This window comes from Mesocricetus auratus, unplaced genomic scaffold, assembly GCF_017639785.1.
Source record: "Mesocricetus auratus isolate SY011 unplaced genomic scaffold, BCM_Maur_2.0 Super-Scaffold_4256, whole genome shotgun sequence".
NCBI classification, from domain to species: Eukaryota; Metazoa; Chordata; class Mammalia; order Rodentia; family Cricetidae; genus Mesocricetus; species Mesocricetus auratus.
Window position 1 is genome coordinate 88,141,006 of NW_024429182.1, and position 20,869 is coordinate 88,161,874.

Consider the following 20,869-nt stretch of genomic DNA (forward strand, 5'->3'; position numbering starts at 1 on the left):
ACATTCCAGGGACTTGTGTTTGAAATTTGTAAGAACACAGACTTAGGGCCTCAGACCCATGCTACACTCCTTAAAAGAATAAGTAAAAGGAAAGGCTGAAGAAAAGAAATCACCAGTATAGGTGACAGTCTGACTTGTGGGTATAAAAGCTAAGTATGGGGAAAGCATTTGCTGCTCCTGCAGAGGACCCAGTTTGGCTCTCAGCATTCACATAGTGACTCAAAACTATCTTTAACTCCAGTTCCAAAGGGGATCAGATGGCCTTTTCTGGCTTCCAAAGTCACCTGGACACACACACACACACACACACACACACATATCGGGAGTGGGGGGAGGGGAGGGAAGAGAGGGGAAGAAGAATTGAGATTTTTTAAAATGAAATAAACCTTTTTCAAAAAGAATAAAATGGTGTTTGCACAGGTCTGTGTCTCAGGTTGGTTTGCCTTGTCTGGGACTTCTTCCCAAGCCACTGGGTAAATGTAGAAATGGTCCTTAAGTGGGTGCTGTCCTCAGAATGCCCGGGCAGGTCCCTTAACCTCTTTGGTTGATCCTTATTTCCTCTGGTAGTAATTGAGTAATAGCAACCAGCCGGCTATGGATACTACTGAAAGTCATTTATTTTTTCAGACATGACATGAGCAGTGAGTCTGTCTGTGGTGCAGGTGACAGCAGGTAGGCAGCAGTCACGTCTGTCTCCAGGTGACGGGAAAGTGACATGAAGCGTCATGTTTGGTGGATGCTGTGCCCACGTCATCCACTGGCTGTGTGTCCTTTGCATTCTCTCTCACTCAAAGTGGGACAGCCTCTTAGCGCTTCTCCCCTGCTTTCCTTGTATCCAGAGAGCCACTCGATCGCTCTCTTCTCCTTTTAAAGGCTTTACTATTGAAGGTTTCTGAAGGAGGGAAGTAAAAAAGTTTTAAAAAGTCTTAAACAGATTTCAAGCAGAATAGAATCTTGATAAGAATATGCTTTAAGGCCGGCGACGAGTAGATCCACCACTGAAACTTAAATTCTTTGCTGTCTGCTGTGCATTACTTCTGTTCTAGGAAGCCTCCCGCTAAAATCCAGCCAAAACGTGTCAAAAGTGTGGTTCCCAGTATGGTGAACACTGGGCTGCCCCACTACCCTCTGTAACTCTAGTTCCAGGGCATCTGATACCTTCTGCTCTCTGTAGGCAGCAGGCATGTATGTGGTGTATAGACATACATGTAAGCAAACACCCATACAGGTAAAAAGGAAAACTAAAAGCATACCACTGAATTCTGGGACTTGTTATGGCAGAGAAAAACAAAACAAAACAAGACAAGACAAAACAAAACGAATCAACTTGCTCTTCAGTGAGGACTCTTTTTTTTTTTTTTTTTTTTTTTTTTGGTTTTTCGAGACAGGGTTTCTCTGTGGCTTTGGAGGCTGTCCTGGAACTCGCTCTGTAGACCAGGCTGGCCTCGAACTCACAAAGATCCTCCTACCTCTGCCTCCCGAGTGCTGGGATTAAAGGCGTGCGCCACCAACGCCCGGCCAGTGAGGACTCTTTTTGCTTATCCCCCAAGTGTGATTTTATGCCTAAAGAATAATACAATGCCTTACGAAATTCTTTCCCAGCTATGGTACCTGCTTATTCCATCAATTATGTGAAAAGCCAACTTGACTATGGAATTTGTGGCAGTGAAATTACTGTTAAGCAGAGTAGTAAACCTTGCCAACTTATCCGTGAGTTTTGGCCAAGGAGAGTTCAAGTCCGGGTCATACTGACATGCCTTTGCGGCAGGGCAGGCTGCTCCCATACAGCAAACCTGTTTACAAAGATAGTTTTAAAAGGCATTGGGATTTAAATGTCAGCACTATTTTTATTTCAAGTCTTTTTGCTTTGTTTGGAAAGATTCTCTTCCAACATTAATAGCATTTTAAAATAACTTTCTATTATGATGGGATGGAAGGGGATCTCTTTGTTTGTTTTTTGAGATATGGTGTCTCTACACAGGCCTAGTTGTCCTGGAACTCACTATGTGGACCAGGCTGGCCTCAAACTCATAGAGATCCTCTAGCCTCAGTCTCCAAAGTGCTGGGATCACAGGTGTGTGCCACTGCTCAGATAGAAGAACCTTTTAAGGTTTAGGGAAAGTGTTTCAGAGATAAACCTGTCTCTGAGAGCTCTGTTGGTCAAATCTGACACTGTAGCAGGCTGTACTGGGGGTGAGTTAAACCCAGATTTCTGAATGGCTCCCCAATGTCTGATTCTTAGGAGTGGATAATGTTCATTTTTATTGAGTCTCTAGCTGATACTGATGCTGCTGGTCCAGGGCCCACACTTTGAGAGCCTAGGGATGGAGGATTGTTGAGTCAGACAGTAGAAAAAATGGTCTTGTGGCAGGCATTCAGCACACAGTATGTCCAATTTGTGTAAGAACTCCAAAAGTGAGAGTGACTGTTCCTGTTTCAGGTGAAGGACCTAAAGCTTAGAAAGTTCACTGAATTGTCCAAGAACACAGAACAGAAAGGATTTTCTGTCTTCAGATCCAGGCTATATCTGTTAAAGTAACTTTATCTGTCTAGATGAAGCTTTGTCTAGTTCCCTCTGCATTCAGGAATACTTGTTTGTTTGTGTTAGTTTCCTCCCTTCCTCCCTCCTCTTTTTCTCTTTCCAGAGAGGGTTTTTCTATGTAGTCTGAAAAGTCTGTCAGTCTTTCTGTGTAGTTCAGGATGTCCTGAAACTCACAGAGATGCACCTGCCTCTGTCTCCCAAGTGTTGAAATTAAAAGGCGTGCACCACCACACCCAGCTGTGTTTTAGTTTCTTGAGGGAGGCTCTCCTCTCTCTCTCTCTCTCTCTCTCTCTCTCTCTCTCTCTCTCTCTCTCTCTCTCTCTCTCTCTCTCTCTCTGTCTCTCTCTCTCTCTCTCTCTCTCTCTCTCTCTCTCTCTCTCTCATTTAACTTATGTGCATTGGTGTAAAGGTGTCCCCTGGAAATGGAGTTACAGAAAGTTGTGAGCTTCCATGTGGGGTACTAGAAATTGAACCCAGGTCTTCTGGAAAAGCAGCAGTGCTCTTAATCACTGAGCCATCTCTCTAGCCCAAGGGAGGGTCTCTTATAGGTTGGAATAATCTCAGATTTGCTATGTACCCTGAGGCTGGCCTCTCAGTCCAGCTCCTTCTCTCTCAGCCTCCTAAGTGCCTGGGTTCCAGGTGTGACCCACCTCACCTGACTTCTTGTTTTGCTGCTTAAGGCAAAGTCTCATTACACAGCTAAGCCGCTGAAGATGACCTCTGATTCTCCGAGCAACACTTCCCAAATGCTGAGATTGCTGACATATACAATGTTTTTTTTCTTTCCCTACTTACTATCCAACATAGACACTTCCAGTCACTAAAATGTGTGTGAGGTGTTTCCCATGAATTAGTGAATTCTCTGAAGACCCCATCTGGGAGTCCTATTAATTTGACTCATTTTGAACACTATCTTCTGGAGATAGAGCCACAGACCAGATTATGGCTCAAGACTGTTACCTCTTTCAGCTGCAGATCTCAAGTTCTAAGTTGTGAACCAACACTTCTGACTTCAGCTATAAACTGGGGGTTCCAGTGCCGCTGCCTCCAGGTCCATCACCTTGTGAAAGAAGCTCACAAACTTAGAGCCACACTAAACTACAGGCTGCTTATGGTTGAAAAGCAAGTGAAAAAGATTAATAGCGAGAAAAAGAACCTCTGGACAAGGTATGGTAGAGAAGGGTGCTGGGCTTCTGCATCCTCCTAAGGTACTCCACCCCTAGTATCCAGGCATCTCGGCCGTCATCTGGATAGTATGGTTTGGAGACTTTCATGGAAGCTCCAACATGCAGGTGTGATCAGTTATCAACTCAAGTCACCCAGCTTTTCAGTTTCAGCCTGGCTGGTACCCAGAGAGCTCCAACGATTCTCCTGCCTCCGCATTGGCAGGGCCATATCTGGTTTATGTGGGTCCTGGGATCTGAACTATGGTCTTCACGGTTGTGGGGCAAGTGCTCTTGCTGGCTGAGCCATTATTCCAGGCCTTCATTTGCATACTTTGATGTGTACTTTGCATTTTGCTCGTATCAAAGAAGAACCCTCTACACAAACAAGGATAGTACACTGGCTGGTTTTGTGTGTCAACTTGACACAAGCTAGAGTCACCAGAGAGGAAGGAACCTCAGCTGGGGAAATGCCTCCAAGGATCCAGCTGTAAGTCATTTTCTTATTCAGTGATCAGTGGGGGAGTGCCCAGCCCATGGTGGGTGGTGCCACCCCTGGGTTGGTAGGCCTGGGTTCTGTAAGAAAGCAGGGTGAGCACTCCAGGGAAGGCAAGTCGATAAGCAGCACTCCTCCATGCTTTTGCATCAGCTCCTGCTTCCAGGTTCCAGCCCTGCTTGAGGTCATGCTCTGACTTCCTCCAGTGATGGACTATGATCTGGAAGTGTAGACCATATAAACCCTTTCCTCCCAACTCGCCTTTTAGTCTTGGTGTTTTGTTACAGCAACAGAAACCCTAACAAAGACAGATAGTGTCTACATATATCTCCATGTGTATTTAAGTATAATACAAACAAAACTAAATTATTTGCTATGTGAATGGATATATACCTTTTAAATTTTGATATAGATTCTAAAATGAAACTGCAGTTTGATGCATCAGGCTGTGAATGTGGCTTATACTCTTGGCAAGCATACGTTCCTGGGTTTGACCCCCCAGGCAGTAGAAAAAGAATGAATGTGCCAGGCAGTAGTATCACACACCTCTAAACTTGGGAGGCAGAGGCAGGCAGATCTCTGTGAATTAGAGCCCAGCCTGGGCTACAGAGCTAGTTCCAGGACAGATGGAACCCCATCTCAGAAACCCTGCCTCCCTGTCTGGGGCCGGGGAAGAGAGAGAGAGAGAGAATGCACACATTTGCTCTGCCTGCACCCTCAGTGAGAGGAGGGGAGTCCTACTGGCACCAGAGAAGGGTGGGTTGTTTTTCTTTTTTTTGCCAGTTTGCTAAACAAAAACAAACTATTTTAATTTCTTCAATTATACCAGAGGAGATATTCTGGTTCGAAAGTTAGTCTTTTGAATAATTTTCTCTTTTAATACCTAAATAATATTGCTATTTGTGCCAATTTATTGCCTTCCCTCTTTAAGGCCTCTGGGTTTTATAGTCCATCAACAGATGCATAGAAAAAGGAAGAATGACACATATACACAGTAGGATTATGTTCAGTTGTAAAGAAGAAAGATATTTTGACATTTTTCAGTAGATGGAACTAGAAAAATTATGTTAATCAAAATAAGCCATAGAAAGATAAATACTATATATTTTCAGTTAGAAACAAAACCTAGATTAAAAATTTGTTTTGGGGTGTGTGTATGTATGTATGTATGTATGTATGTATGTATGTATGTATGTGTGACATGCTCTTAAGGAAGCAATCAAGGTGAGGGCATGGTGTCAGGCAATTGAGGATGATGGAACATGAGTGTCACAAAAGCAGAAGGGGACCATGTGGGGAGAGGAAAGGAACCAGCAAAGGGGGGCTTTGTGGAATGGGGGACGGCAGTGAATGTGGGGTGAATAAGTAAGGTACAATAACATATGTGTATGAACATGTGGCAGTACAACTCATTTCTCTGTGTGCTAATCAAAAAGTTTAAAGAAATGGGGTTTGGAGTGAAGGGGAGGAGATCAGCATTAAATGGCGAGTGTGGGGTGGAGATGTTAAGGTCTTGCCTAGGAAACTCAAAACCAGGCAGAAAAGAGTTTATGTCGTGTAGCCTGCAGAGAGGTCCACATGAGACACCAGCCCACTTGTGAATGTTGTTTAGACTCAGAACAATGGGGCAAGAGAGTGTAGACAGAAAAAAGCCGCAGACAAACACGGAGGAATGCCGGTTCCCAGGGCCCGGAGGAGGAAAGGTCAGCCAGGGGCAGGAGCAGAGAGACAGGCACATTCTCCCATCCTTGCCCTGCAGCCTTCCATGGCTTCCAGTGCTCTTAGGGGACAGGCCAGTGTCCATCCCACCCACTGCTCAGGCTGGTCCTCCCGTGCTCCTGTCTTCATCTCCCCCGAACCCTTGCCTCTGTCCCATTGTCCCCTGCCCCCTTACCAGTCGGTTGCCTCTTCTTACCCCCACCCTGCACACAGATTCTTATTTTCAGCCTGATTCACTGTCGTGTTGATTCAGGGCAAGATGCTCTAGGGATTGTTTCTTTTTTGTTCCTTTTCTTATCCTTAGTTCTGACACTTAGTATCTAACAAATAGCAGGCGTACAGTATGATTCATGAATGGATTGACTGGGACTCTGTAGCTTTAACCCTTTTCTACTTTTTTGTTGTTGTTCATTTTGGTTTGGGTTTTGTTGTTGTTTTTGTTTTTCGAGACAGGGTTTCTCTGTGTAGCCCTGATTGTCTTGGAACTCACTCTGTAGACTAGGGTGGCCTCAAACTCAGAGATCCACTTGCCTCTGCCACCCCCCTGCTAAGATTAAAGGCATGCGCCGCCACTGCACCTCTACCTTTTCAGTCTTTTTCGGTTTTTTAAAAAACATTTTATTTATTTTTATTTTATGTATATTGGTGTTTTGCCAGCACATATATCTGTTTGAGGGCATAGGCTCCCCTGGAACAGGAGTTATAGACAGCTGTGAGCTGCCATGTGGGTGCTGGGAATTGAACTCAGGTCCTCTGGAAGAGCAGCCAGTGCTCTTAACCACTGAGCCATCTCTCCAGCCCCCCTTTTCGTTTTTTTAAGGAACACATTGAGGACAGGATCCTTGGAACAAGAAAGTGACTTCTCACAGCTTCCAGCATACTGAGTAGTGATGGGTGGGTAAAAAGGTGGGCAAGCCTGTTTTAGGACGGTTGCTAGGTGAATGTGTAAGCCAGGACCCAGCAGGGGGCAGCAGAGGGCCGCTCAGGGCCGGGATTCCGGGATCCTCCCTCAGGTCCTGGGTTGAGCAACAGTCTGGGCATCTCCAGTTCTTCAAAGTACTCTTGTAGATAGTTTGAGCAGCCTTACTACTGTGCTGAGATGTGCTGTATCAGCACTGAGTGTCAGTATCTTCCTGTGAGTTCCTGGAAAAACGAGATGGGAAGACCGGTGGGGGTGGGGTGGGGTGGGAGCTATGAAGAGGCTGCCCTCCCCACTCTCGATCCCCACCCACCCAGGTGGAATGGTGACTACAAGTTGGATTTGAGGCCCCGTTTGCTACAGCCAAGCGGGGAGCTAGGAAGGTTGAAAGTAGTCCTAGGACATACTTGTTCAGAAATAACTTCGTTTCTTTTGTTCTCTGAATTGGTTTTCCTTTTGTCCAACCTATTATAGGCACTGCTGGGGAAACTGATTTTGCGGAGGTTCCTGGGGGCCATCAAGGTCTCAGCAGCAGCGACCAGAGTTCAAGGTCCTTCCAGGAAACTGCTTAGTCCAGGATTTTGGTTTCTCAAACTCATCCACTTTGCATAAACACACAGATCCACACGCCACCTGCGTGCACTAATGTGTGACTTAAGTCCCTGAGAAGTCACTTCTCAGTCCCCAGCTGCGGACCAGCACCATTGCAACCCCAGCCGCTTGATATTGCCTTGATGACTGCAACTGTTTTAAGATTGAACGAGGAAGCAAAGGAGCTGTGGAGGCAGAGGACTATTAATGTTTCCCCCGAAAAGGCCGGGTTAGAAAAAGCTGATGGGGATATGTGGATGAGAGACTTACAGATAGGGTCGGCAATGCCCCTGCCCCATACTGAGAACATCCTGTGCCACCTCTGGACTTTAGATTCCATTATTATGTTGCCGTGGTTTTTAAATCAGTCACACTCTGCTTTCTGTCTCTTCTATCCAGGATTCCCAATGAGCAGCAACTCCTGTCAGAACTTTCACTTTTTTATTTTTTATTTTTCCACACAGGGTTTCTCTGTGTAGCTTTGTAGACCAGGCTGGCCTCTAACTCACAGAGATCTATCTGCCTCTGCCTCCCAAGAGAGGGGGCTGAAGTCGTGTGCCGCCACAGTCATGCTCTGTCAGAACTCTTGATGGGAAGGCCTGGAGCAGGCCCAGCCTCTCCCCTTCCTTTCTGTCTTTGGGCCTGTTGATCCTCAGTGTGAGCACAGGCACAGTCCTTGAAACTTCATGGAGGAGAAGAATGTAAACTAGGACCCATAGCAGCCTCTCTGCCTTCTACGGAAAGGGACGCAATTCAGGCCTGGAGAAGAATGATTCTCTATGTGGATCTTAATTTCTTGTAGAGGCTGAGATGAGATTCAAGGCAGTGCCTTTGGGTTAGGTGGGCAGTAGACCCCACTGCCAGCCTTTACCCCAAGAAGTGAACCTTACTTATCCCACTTTGTAGACAGATGATGAAGATGTCTCAGAGTGGTGTCTTCCACTTAACACATAGTGGAGCTCAGTTTTCAGTCCAGGGTCCTTTGACTCAAAAGCTTGTTGGTGCCTCTTCTGAGTGAAATGACTGAACTTGGGTGCCCTAACTCCTGTGTATGGTCTGCTTTGGGTAGGCTTTTGGGAAGAGAAAGGGTTTGTGAAGAACTAAGACCTCAAATAGTCTTGTCTATTAACTTTTCACAGGAATTCTGGAGGGAGCAGGGAGGATGGCCTCTCACAGTGGATTCTAATTGCAGTAGGTAGGGGAAGCAGTTGGGCCTTAGAAAGCCATTTTCTTGGCTGAGGCCATAGCTCAGCTGGTGAAGTGCTCAGAGCATGAGGATCCGAGTCTGAGCCCCAGAACCCTTGTTTAAAAGATCTGGGTGTGATAGTGCACACTTGTAATCTGGGGACACAAAGTCAGGACTAGACCACTAGGCCAGCCCCTGGTCCCAGTGAAAGACCTTGTCTTAAAAATCATGATAGAAGGAAGGCTGGAGAAACAGCCCAGTGCCTCAGAGGACCTAGATTTGATTCCCAGCACTCACATTGCAGCTCACAGCTATCCGTAACTTCAGTTCCAGGTGATTCAGCACCCTCTACTGGCCTTGTTTAGTACTGCAAACACCTGGTACACAGACATGCAAGCAAAACACTCATACATATGAAATACAAATAAGTAAACCTTGAAAATCAACAAAAAACAATATTCTCCCAAGGAATGACACCTGAGATTGTAGTTTGGCTTCCACATGTGTGTACACTCACATGATCTCACACTTAACCAACACCCACCCACATGAATACCCACCCACATAAACACCCACTCATAGGAACATCCACCTACTCAAATACTCACCCACATGAATACCCACCCACATGAACACCCACCCACATGAACACCTACCCACACAAATATCTACCTACTCAAATACTCACCCACATGAATACCCACTTGTATGAACAGCCACTCTCATAAACAACCACCCACATCAACACACACACACATAAATACACACACACACACACATACACAAAAGGAAGGAGGAAAGAGAGAGGGGAAGAAAGGAAAAAAGGAAGGAAGGAAGGAAGAGAAAGAAAGAAAGGAAGGAAGGAAAAGAAAGGAAAAAGGAAGGGAGAAAGAAAGGAAGGAAGGAAATAGACCCAATAGGCTTGTAGCACAGGAACTGGGCATCTAGACTTGGAGCCCAACTATGGGTTTAAGTTCTAGGGCCATGATTTATTTGCTCTACAACATCAAGAGTACAGCAATCTAGCAAGTTTTGAGTTTCAGGACTGGACAGGAGAGCTACTTCCTTGGGTCTTGGTGAGGTCCAACCAAAAGACCACAAGTAAAGTCTAGTCAGTGCCTGACTCCTAATGAGCAGCTGTTCCCACACTGCATAAGATACACAGCTCTGAGCAGGCTTGAAGGCCCCTGGAGTCCTTTTTTCATTAAAAAAAATGCCACATCAGTCCGAGAGGAAGCAGGGAGGCAGTGCATGGACAACTCTTCCTTTTAATTCTTCCCCTTGTGGGGGCAGGTTGGTGGGCAATGGAGCTGGCTGAGTCACATGCTGCCTCTGGTACCGACTGTTGGTGGGAAAGAAGGAAGAGTTCTTACCACATGGGCAGAAGGCTGGTGGCCCCATGGAGACATCAGGAAATGGCTGAAGTCTTCTGAATCCAGACAGCCTGATGTTGATCTTTACTGCCAAGTTGACTGGACTTAGAGGTACCTAGGAGATACACCGCTGGTGTGTCTGGTGTTTCTGGAGAGAGTTAACCAAGGAGGTTCATCCCACGACTGGTGCCTTCACCGTCATGAGAAACCTCTCGAACTGTGAGCCAAAATAAAGACTTCCTTCCTTAAGCTGCTCTGGTCAGTTATTCCTGTTACAACAACAAGCCACGTGACTGGCTAATACACCCGGCATAAAAGAGTTGGTTCCCAGAGAGTCCGAGCCCTTTCATATCCGACCTGACACTCAAACAGGACACGGCAGGAAGCCTGCCCACCGTGCCTGGCCAAGGCCCCCAGGGATAGTGTGTGCTAGGCCTACTCTTGGAGTAGGTGAGTGAGGGGGCAGGAGAGGTACACAGGGCATGCGCTTATGGAGACTGATTCTCTTGGCACCCTGACCCTGCATGAGCTAACAGGGCATATCTCCCGTAACCTAGGAAACCTAGAACTTGAGGTACCCCCTTGTCTCACTCTCACCTTTTCCTCACTCTGGGGCCATGGGAAGCAGGCTTCTTACCACTGCTCCTGTCTCAGAGCAAGGGAGATGGTGTCCGCTAGGTGGAGGGTGTGCCTCTGCGTGTGTGTGTGTGTGTGTGTGTGTGTGTGAATGCATGTATGTATGTGTGTGGTGTGTGTGTGTCTGTTTGTGTGTATGTAGGTATGTATGTATGTGTGTGTATACTTGTTTGAATGTATATATGTATGTATGTGTGGTGTGTGTATGTGCCTGCTTGTGTGTATGTATGTATGTGTGTGTATGTGTATGCATGTGTGAATGTATGTATGTGTGTATGTGTGTGTGGTGTGTGCATGTGTGTGCTTGTTTGTGTGTATATGTGTGCGCGTGTGTGTCTGTGTGCATGTATGTATGTATGTATGTGTGTGTATGCTTGTGTGAATGTATGTATGTATGTATGTGTGTGTGTGTGGTGTGTGGGTGTGCCTGTTTGTATGTATGTAAGTATGTGTGTGTATGTGTATGCATGTGTGAATGTATGTATGTATGTATGTATGTATGGTGTGTGTGTCTGTTTGTGTGTATATGTATGTGTGCGTGTGGTGTGTGCATGTATGTGTGTGCCTGTGTGTATATGCATATGTGTGTGTATGTGTGTGTGTATATGCATGTGTGAATGTATGTATGTATGTGTGGTGTGTGTGTGCCTGCTTGTGTGTATGTATGTATGTGTGTGTATGTGTATGCATGTGTGAATGTATGTATGTATGTATGTATGGTGTGTGTGTCTGTTTGTGTGTATATGTATGTGTGCGTGTGTGTGCCTGTGTGTATATGCATGTGTGTGTGGTGTGTGCATGTGTGTGCTTGTTTGTGAGTATATGCATGGGTGTGTGTGTGTGTGTGTGGGTGTGTGTGTGCCCGCATGTGTTTCACATCTCAAGGTGGGTACATCAACCTCTAGGTAGACTAGGGGATCTGACTCAGGTCCATATTCTCTCAGGTCTGACAAGGAACTACACAAGGCAAGTACACCTCTTCTTTCTCATCTTTCTGCACGGGGGCAGCTGTGTCCCATAATGGAGCTGAGGATACCGTGAAGGGAAGTGCCTCAGAATCTATGCCCATCTGACCCAGATTCTCAAAACTTTCCACATTCAGGACTCTGGCCCAGCTCACCTGGTCCTGGTTCGAGTTTCCACAGATAGGATCAAGATGTCACCTATGGCGTAGTCATTATGTGACTGGGGACATACTGAGTTTACTCACGTGTGTTGTGGACTTTGATTCCTTCCTAGCTGTTGCCTGGAAGCTTTCTTCAGTTTCTTGCCATCTGGACTTCTACAATACAGCAAAGACTGGAAAGCTAAAACCTTCATTTCCCATGATCCCATACAGCTGGGACGCCTCAGGGGATTTTGAAGCACTGTGGAGATCAGAGGCCACACTTCTGCTCCTGCACTGCCCACTGGCCTTGCAATGGTGGGGCTTCTTGGCCTTCCTCTGAGTGTACAGGCAGACATCCTCCTCCAGCCACCAGCTTGGGCATTGGGAAGCAAGGGGTGCACATTTAGTCGGGTGCCTATGGCAGCATTGGCTCTGGAGAAGGTCAGATCCTGGTTAGAGGGGCCCTGCTGCTTGCTTGGTGGTCTTCTGGGAGCCTTGTTGAAAGCTCAGCCTAAACTGTTTTCTAAATCCCTTCTAGTGATTCTGTAAGATGCTTAATCCCTGTTGTGACTCTGGACTGGCTGACTCCGGCCAGAGAGGACTTTACTTCCTTCAGCTAAGCAATCCAAGAGGGATGGAGAGACTTCAGTTGCTGAGATGTTCTCTCTCTCTCTCTCTCTCTCTCTCTCTGTGTGTGTGTGTGTGTGTGTGTGTGTGTGTGTGTGTGTAAAGGAGTCACTAAGACGTGCCTGAAGAGGTGAACAGAAATGTAGCGAGAGGCAGAAGGGCCCTGGATGGTGCCAGTCCAGGTGCTATATTGTAACATCCTTTCCCAGGACCTTAGCTTCCTGTTTCCACAAAGACTGTGCACACACTGGGTGTGATTTTATGTTTTGAGGCACTGGTCTACAGGAGTGACTAAATTTCATGTATGTAGGGTAGGAAGTGGAGACTCAGATTTGTGATAGGTTTTACTGTTTATTTTCTATCCTGTTGTTGTTGCTGTTTGTTTTCTAGACAGGGTTTCAGGTTCTCTGTACCAGCTTAAGCTGGTCTTGAGCTTCTGATCCTTCTGACTCTCCACATCCCCACCACCAGCTTCCTGCAGGCTGGCCCTGGCCCCAGCTAGTGAGTCTACAAGCCCATATCTGAGACCTCAGACACTCAGGGAAGCACTTGTGGCCAGTTGATAGGAGATACAACACCCCAAACCCGTCCAACCCCCGGAAGTGGCTTGGGCAATCCTCTGGGTCCGTCAGTACGCTATCTGGCCTGGAGTCAGAGGAGAAATCAAGGAGTCATGTTTTGGCAAGACGCTGACCTTAAAATTGAACCAAGGACACATGAAAATGCATGAATGTAAGCTCATCATGTGATTTTGGGTGGATCACCAAGCATAGGTCCCTCTTTTTTTTTTTCTATTTGTAAGGGAGTTATTTCCTTCCAACTACACTTCATTCCCACCCAACCAAGCCCCAAGTGGGTCAGCCCCCAAGACCAGTCATATCTTCCTTGAGGGATGCTCGTCACCTGACCATCTGGCCAGCCCTGAGGTCATCCTGTCTTTGAGCTGAAGCTTTTCTGCCCTCTTGAGTCCTAGATGCTCCATTTCTATACTCCCTTTTAACCCCCACACCCCTATTCTCCATTCCACACAACTGCTGAGCTGTTTTCTGCCCACCCTGGATTCTTATGGCCTTCCCCTGGTACCCAGCTCACTCTACACAGCTTAGGCCTAGTCTACGAGGCCATTAGCACTGGTTAACTGTTAGCAGCTAAGTAAGACAGCCTGGTTGGGAGGGAGGAAAATGTCACCTATTATTTCGTCTTCAAAGTCCCCTCTCTTTTAGTGGCAGTTGAAACCCTTTCTGGGACATCTGCAAAGACATTCTTTAGCCCTTATTTATGGCCTGTAGTTAGTAGACTGTTCTTAAAACTGCACAGGCCACCAGGAACAGGCCCAACACCAGGCCCAGCACCAAGGCCACTGTCATCTTTTGACACAAACTAAAAATACCCAGGGGTGTTCCCAGCCCCCATTTTTCCTTTTGATGTATGATCTTAAATTGAGCATATATCTTAAGCATGCTCAGGAATGTGCCAGACTCCAAAGTGCCCCACATAAATATTTGTGGGCACAGATAAAAATCTCCAAGCCTCCTTTATTCAAGGGGACTTTGACACGATCTCCCTAGCTGGTCTCACCTGTGCAGATGGTAGAGCCCCTGCCACTCTTCCCTATCCCTTATTTCCCTTTCATACGTACTTCGGCTTCGTTCTCAGCACAGTGCAAGCCGTTACATTCGGTTGCATCATCTTCCTGACTCCTGCTGCCATCTAGGTTTCCCCTGCCATCCCTTACCACCCCAGCTCTTGTGTGACCATCTTAGAGCAGTCACACAAGCTGCATGTCCTCAGCAACATGAGCAGGAAGCCCATTTGTGTTGATAGCATGACCACATGAAGTCTGTGGTTGCCAGGCCGTGGTGTGTGTGTGTGTGTGCGCACTGGAGTGTAGTTGCCCTCAGATCTCCTAGAGCTGGTCTTAAAGATGGTGAGTGTTGAGACACATGGCAGCATTACCCACAAGGAATCTCTTCTATGGGACAAGGAGCAAAGAACAAGACTCCAGAAAGGGCCAGCAGAGCTCCAATAATGACTCAGCAACGTAATGCCTTGCATCTCTCTCCCTCCCTGCCTCCCTGCCTCCCTGCCTCCCTGCCTCCCTGCCTCCCTGCCTCCCTGCCTCCCTCCCTCCCTCCCTCCCTCCCTCCCTCCCTCCCTCCCTCCCTCCCTCCCTCCCTCCCTCTCTCTTAGGTTTTTTTCTAGACAGGGCTTCTCTGTGTAGCCCTGGCTGTGCTGAAACTTGCCCTGTAGACCAGGCTGACCTCAAACTCATAGAGAGTGGCATATTTCTTAACCTTTCAGAACTTTGGAGTCCTCATTTGGACAAGCAGAACAAGTGAAAGTACCTAATAATTATTTGGGTTAATGTAAAGACAAATATAAAGATAACTGGCATAAATAATCGTGATTTATAGTGAGAAATTTTTTAATGTAGCACTAGTGTGTTAAGATTGCTGTAATAAAGCGCCCCAGGCTGACTGGTTTAAACAGTAGAAATCCATTAACTCATGCTTCTAAAGGCTGGAATGAAAGCACTGCAGGGCTGGGTCCTTCTGAGGGAAGGTTGGTTTAGATGGCTTTTCTATCTCTCCCTAGGAGGGACTCAGTGCCCGAATTTCCCTTTCTGTTTTAAACTAATAGCCATATTGGGCCAGAGCCCACTCTAATGATCTCATCTTAGCTAATTACATCTACAGCTACAACAACCTTATTCCCAAATAAGGTCGTGTTCTGAGGTACTATCATATGTCAGTTTTGGGGTGACAGCACAACTCATAGTAGTGATTAGCACACTCCAGAAGTTTTACTAAAGCCTTGGTCACCGAAGGGACTTTTTGTGGAACCCCCTCAGACAGCTCTTCTGTTCAGCTGCATGTTAGTTACCCCTAGTAAGAGCAGCTCATGTGCAGAGTCTGGCAGTAGGGATGGTGATAAAGACAGGTTAGCATCCAAAGGTCATGTGGGCCACACACGAACCAGGTGATCATGCTGGACCTCGAGGACTGCAGACCACCTTGCTCAGTTTATGCTACGCTAGAATTCCATGCATACTAGATGAACACTCTACCATCTGAGCTATATCCTTGGCCCCTCAATATATCTTTATACCATTACCTGGAGTCTAATGCCATGGTTGCTTTTCCAAGGGGAGCCATATTTGGGAAGACTCCACGCTGAAAGGCAGGGATAAGAGAGAGACATTTAAATATTTGGAATGCTTACTGATGGCATCAGCATCCATGTAGCCTGCCCTTTGGTCGGTTGTCATGTCTGCCTCTCATCAGGTCAAGGATCTGCTTATGAACATTGCAACAGTGCCCTGGCAGTTCAGACCCCTGGCTGGTGGCCCCTCGGGATTGTTAGTGAACCCTTGGGTGTGGCCCAGCCTGGGATGCTGTGACTTAGCCCTGTCTTCACTCTTGAGTCTGTGTTGACCTGTGGAGGACCTGGGACAAGGCTCTGTCCTTTAGGAACTACCCTCGATCCACCAATTTATCTTCTAACCCCAAACTCAGATTCAGCAAGTATTTATCTGTCTTAGTTAGGGTTTCTATTGTAAAGAGACCATGACCAAGGCGACTCTTTTTTTTTTTTTGGTTTTTCGAACAGGGTTTCTCTGTAGCTTTGGAGGCTGTCCTGGAACTCACTTTGTAGACCAGGCTGGCCTCGAACTCACAGAGATCCGCCTGCCTCTGCCTCCCGAGTGCTGGGATTAAAGGCGTGCGTGCGCCACCAACGCCCGGCTCCAAGGCGACTCTTATAAAGGAAAACATTTCATTGAGGCTGGTTTACAGTTTTCAGAGGTTTAGTCTGTTACTGTCATGGTGGGAAGCATGGTGGCATGCAGGCAGACATGGTGCTGGAGAGGTAGCTGAGTGTGCTACACCTTGATCTTCAGGCATCAGAGGACAGACTGTATACAGGGTGTACCTTGAGCATATAAGACCTTAAAGCCCATCCCCACAGTGACACACTTCCTTCAACAAAGCCACACCTCCTAATAGTGCCACTTCTTAGGGGTCAAGTACTCAAATACATAAGTCTGTGAGGGCCATTCTTATTGAAACCACCACACTCTCCATGTCATGTCAGCAAGTATACACAGGTAAGATCATTGTACATGACTGACTTAAAAGTTTGCATTCTCCACGGTGAAAAGAGTGTGGGAAAGCACATGGAAATATAGGCAGAGAGTTACAGTGATGGCTATTTGGAGGAAAGCTGGTACTAAGAAACAGAGAGGAGATTGGGGAGATGGCTCAGTCAGTAAAGTAGCTGTCGTGTAAGCATAGAGACCTGAGTTCAATTCCCAAAACCTGAACATGGTGACACACACTTGTAATCCCTTTGCTGGGGAGGCAGAGATAAGCAGATCCCTAGGGCTCAATGGCCAGCCAGCTGAGCTGAATGGGTGAGCCCCAGGCCAGTGTGAAACCCAGGCTCAAAAATAAGATGAACAGCTCCAGAGGCCTAATGCTTTAAGTTGACCTTTGGCCTCCACTTGCACACACATGCGTGTGCACCTGCACACATATGTACGTAAGTCCGCACACATGCACAGTGGCTGTCAGAAGCGCTTATTAGTCTGGAGTTGTGAAGAATGGGTGGGACTTCAATGAGTCCAGAGAGGGAGGAGCGTGAAGAGCAGGCAAAGCAAAGACAGGAAGCCAAAACCTTCAGGCATTCACATGAGCTAATATTGAGGAGCCGCTTGAGCATGGGGTGGTGGTAGGCATCCTGGAGGGATAAAGAGGGAGACGAAAGCAGAAAGATGGTCTGGGTTGTGTAGGATCTTAGCATGAGGGTTTTAAATTTATTCTGTAAACAATATGGGTGGCATTTAAAAAGGAATTTATGCTGTGTGGGCAGTCTGATCAAAACTGTGTCTTAAGGGTCCTGGAGAGATGGTGCAGTGGTTAAGAGAATGCACTCCTCTTGCATAGGACCCGGCTCTGGTTCCCAGTCCCCACATCTGGTTTGCTCACAACTACCTGTGTGTAACTCTAGCTCTACAGGGATCTGGTGCCTGATGTGATGTGTCTTTGACATCTGCACTCGCACGCACTTACTCATACACACATATGCAGAATCAAAACAATTAAAATCCCATGTTAAGATTAACCAGGGAGAGGGAGATGGCTTAGTTGGTAAGAAAGCTTGCTGTGCAAGCATGAGGACCTGAGTTCAGTTGCCCCATCTGACATGGCCACATGTGCTTATAACCCCAGCACTGGGGGCATGAGACTTTCAGACTAGTCAGTCTAGGCAGAAGTAAGTCAAGCTTCAGGTTCAGTGAAAGACCCTGTCACAACGCGTACAGACACACACACACACACACACACACACACACACACACACACACACACACACACACAGTTGATTATCTAGGCTTTTCTTTTCCTTTCCCTTTTTCTCTCGCCTTGCCTCTCCTCTCCTCCCCTCTCCTCCCCTCCTCTTCCCTCCCCTCTTTCCTTTCATTTTTTTCCAAGACAGGGTTTCCCTGTGTAACAATCTAGGCTGTCCTGGAACTTGCTGTGTAGACCAGTCTGGCCTCTAACTCACAGTGATTCACCTGCCTCTGCCCCTTGAGTGCTGGGGTTAAAGGCATGCGCCACAACACCAGGCCTGGCTGTCTAGTTTTCTGTGCAATGACTGGGTTAATATGTTAGAGCTGGAGGCAGGGAGGCCAGAGTGGAGGCTGTTGCAGCAGCCCTGTCAGACACTGGTTGTCTCTTGTTCCTTAGACAGGCAGGTGTTCTGAGAGCTGCCTGTCAGTGAGGATACCTGCCAAACATGAACGTCCCGTCTCTATTTGGTCCTCCCACCTCTAAGAATCCCCCAGTCCAGAACTGTTATTCTTATGATTGAAAGGAAGTGTTCTCATCCTTGTTTCCTTATTTAGAGCACTGTAGTAGTCTTCTGCAAGTAATTACATGGAGTATTTTTTTTTTTTTTTAGAGAACTTGCAGGCATTTGGGAGACTCTAAAACTTTCATTTTACATGAGCTCTCTAATCATTATTTTTGTCTTCGATGAGTTGGGGCCATTCTTAGATTTCAGTGGCATGCTTCTCAGAAACCTTGTTAGAGATGACAGACTTCCTGAAGTCTGTTTACAGGTCAGTGAGGAGGGAACACCCCGCCCCACCCCTGTTAGCTTGCTTTCTTGATCTGTTCAGATGCAACTGTTAGAATTTACTTGTCACATGCCAAGGCTGAGCTGCCTAAGACTGTCTTGACAAGTCCGGGTTGATAAAGTTACTTATGTGACTTAGTGTTTTAAAGACTTGGAGGTGGCCTTTGCTTAATAGCATTGCTTCACGCAGAAATGGGGACCTCTTCTTCTAACAAGGCCAAGTATTATACCACCCACTAAGGGCTTTGCTTCTGGGGAACTACTCCTCCCTTCTCTTTTCCAGCCAAGTTGGAAAGCATAGTGTGTGTGTGTGTGTGTGTGTGTGTGTGTGTGTGGTGCAGTCAGAGGTGGCCTCATAAGGAAGGTGGCCATTTATGACCAGTGAGGGAGGGGCATGGAGTCAGTAGCATTATAGTAGACCTCAGTCACAATCTTCCTGGCAAAACAGCTGCCATCTTCATCATCTGAGCTGTGCCTCTTACAAGAGTCCACCCGTCAAGCCTGAAGACAGTTGATATTCCCTCAAAGAAGGAAAGGGTAGGGCGGTCCTGGGATCTTCATCTGAGATTTGAGTTGCTCCTCTCAGCCATTTGTATACAATTGCCCCAATTGCACATGACGTCTCCAGGAGGGGCTAGAGCATACATAGGCTGGGGCAGACTACTTAAGGAGAGGTCTTCAACTATGTAGCTTTGGAGAAGTCATCATTGTGTGCAATGAAGTTTCTAGTGTGACTACTCGGGGGTTCTCCACATTCCTGAAAATAGCCCCTTACCATTTTGGGAAGAAAGCTCAGTTAATGCATTTGGTGCTCAAGCTTAACTTTGGTGTAATAATGATTTGGTTTGTAACTGGGACCTTATTATGACGGAGTACTCCTAAATGTACCCAGAGCATCCTTGGCTGCTGGAGCTGGAGCTGGGCAACTGGTGGTGGTTTGTTTTGTTTTGTTCTGAGTCACAGTCTCACTATGTAGCTCTAGGCTAGCCTAGAACTTGCTATGAAGACCAGGCTGTCTTCACACTCAGAGACTCACCTGCCTCTGCCTCCTGAGTGCTGGGATTAAAGGTGTGCACCACCATACCTGGCCTTTTGTTGTTGTTTGTTGGATTTGGTTTTTATAGCAGGTGTTTGGATTTTCAGGGGTAAAGATGGAGATGAGGGTCTTCCAACCTCTTGGTGAAGGCTCCCAGCTTTGCAACAGCAGAAGTCTTTAAGAAAAAAATGGACAAAAAATGTGAAAGGGGGAATGTAGAGGACAGAGTCCTTTCTATTGCTGGTAGCTGGGCCTCTCTGCCAGATGGCATGAATGGAAGAGTCATGTAACAACATCTCTTAAATGAATGAACACAAGAAGGAGTACTGAGCTGCGGATATTATTATTAAACTGTGGTTTTGGATCCTACCAATTCTCTAAGGACAGTGGTGAGTCTTTGGGCTCCCAGAGAAGTAAAACCAGTCTCCTCCTAAGGCCTTGGATTCCCCCACTCTTCTGACTTCTATGAACTGACACAGTGTCTTTAGGCCAGGCTGGCCTCTACCTGTGAGTGCTGGCAATACAGGCATGTCCTACTATACCTGTGGGCTTTTTCTTCTTCTTTTGTTGTTGTTGTTTTGTGTTTTCTGTGCTGGGGACTGAACTCAGGGCTTTGTGCATGCTAGGCAAGCACTCCACCAGCTGAACTCCAACCTTCCTGTCCTTTTTTGGAATGGCTGGTGTCTTTGGAACTCCATCAGTAGCTGATGCTAAGTCCAGTTCTGTGCTTGGTGAACTTCATTTATCCATCTCTTGTAGTTTGCATAATGGTCCCTCTCATAGCTTCTCTGTTTTTATCATTTTTATCCAACTAGCACCCCTTAGACCCTATATCTAAACTCAAAGCACAGGTAGGTAATCTCTGGGCCGTACGATGGCAGCTCACATGCAGAGTCATGGTACTGCCAAGGACTATGCACCTGTAAGCGACTGTGCTGGATAGTTTTTGTCAACAGTATGTGAACTAGAGTTACCTTGGAGGAGAGTGTTGGCTTCAACGGACGCTGTAACTATACTCGACACGCAATTACTGAAAATAAGGCTAAGTATTTAATATAGAAAATACTCACAAGATACCAAACCCAGAGGATCTAGTTCTCAGCTAGCGGCCGGACCGGAAGCCGAACTCCAGGAAAAGAGAGCGAGACTTCCTGTGCGCTGTCTTTTATGCCTCCCCCCGTAACGCCCCTAGCCATGCCCAAAAGTGGGCCTGGCTATTGACGTAGTTCCGCCTACGTACGTATACGTCCAGCCGTATACGTCTTTAGTCCTGCCTAAAGTGGGTGTGGTTAGCGGTGTGGTAAACCGCCCTTTTATTACCTCATCTGTATGCGCCTC

At 46.8% G+C, this 20,869-nt stretch overlaps 1 long non-coding RNA gene across 2 annotated transcripts; it reads right to left on the minus strand.

Annotated features, from left to right (window-relative positions):
• Positions 1–593: 593 nt before the first annotated feature.
• On the minus strand, positions 594–20,641 carry LOC121143880. 2 transcript variants are annotated; one of them, XR_005881170.1, is made up of 6 exons: positions 20,602–20,641; positions 19,580–19,706; positions 15,475–15,533; positions 11,836–12,106; positions 9,990–10,104; positions 594–892 (listed from the first exon to the last, which is right to left on the minus strand). It is a non-coding gene; the product is annotated as an uncharacterized LOC121143880 (long non-coding RNA). The 2 variants fall into 2 exon arrangements; XR_005881172.1 differs by lacking the exon at positions 15,475–15,533.
• Positions 20,642–20,869: the final 228 nt, after the last annotated feature.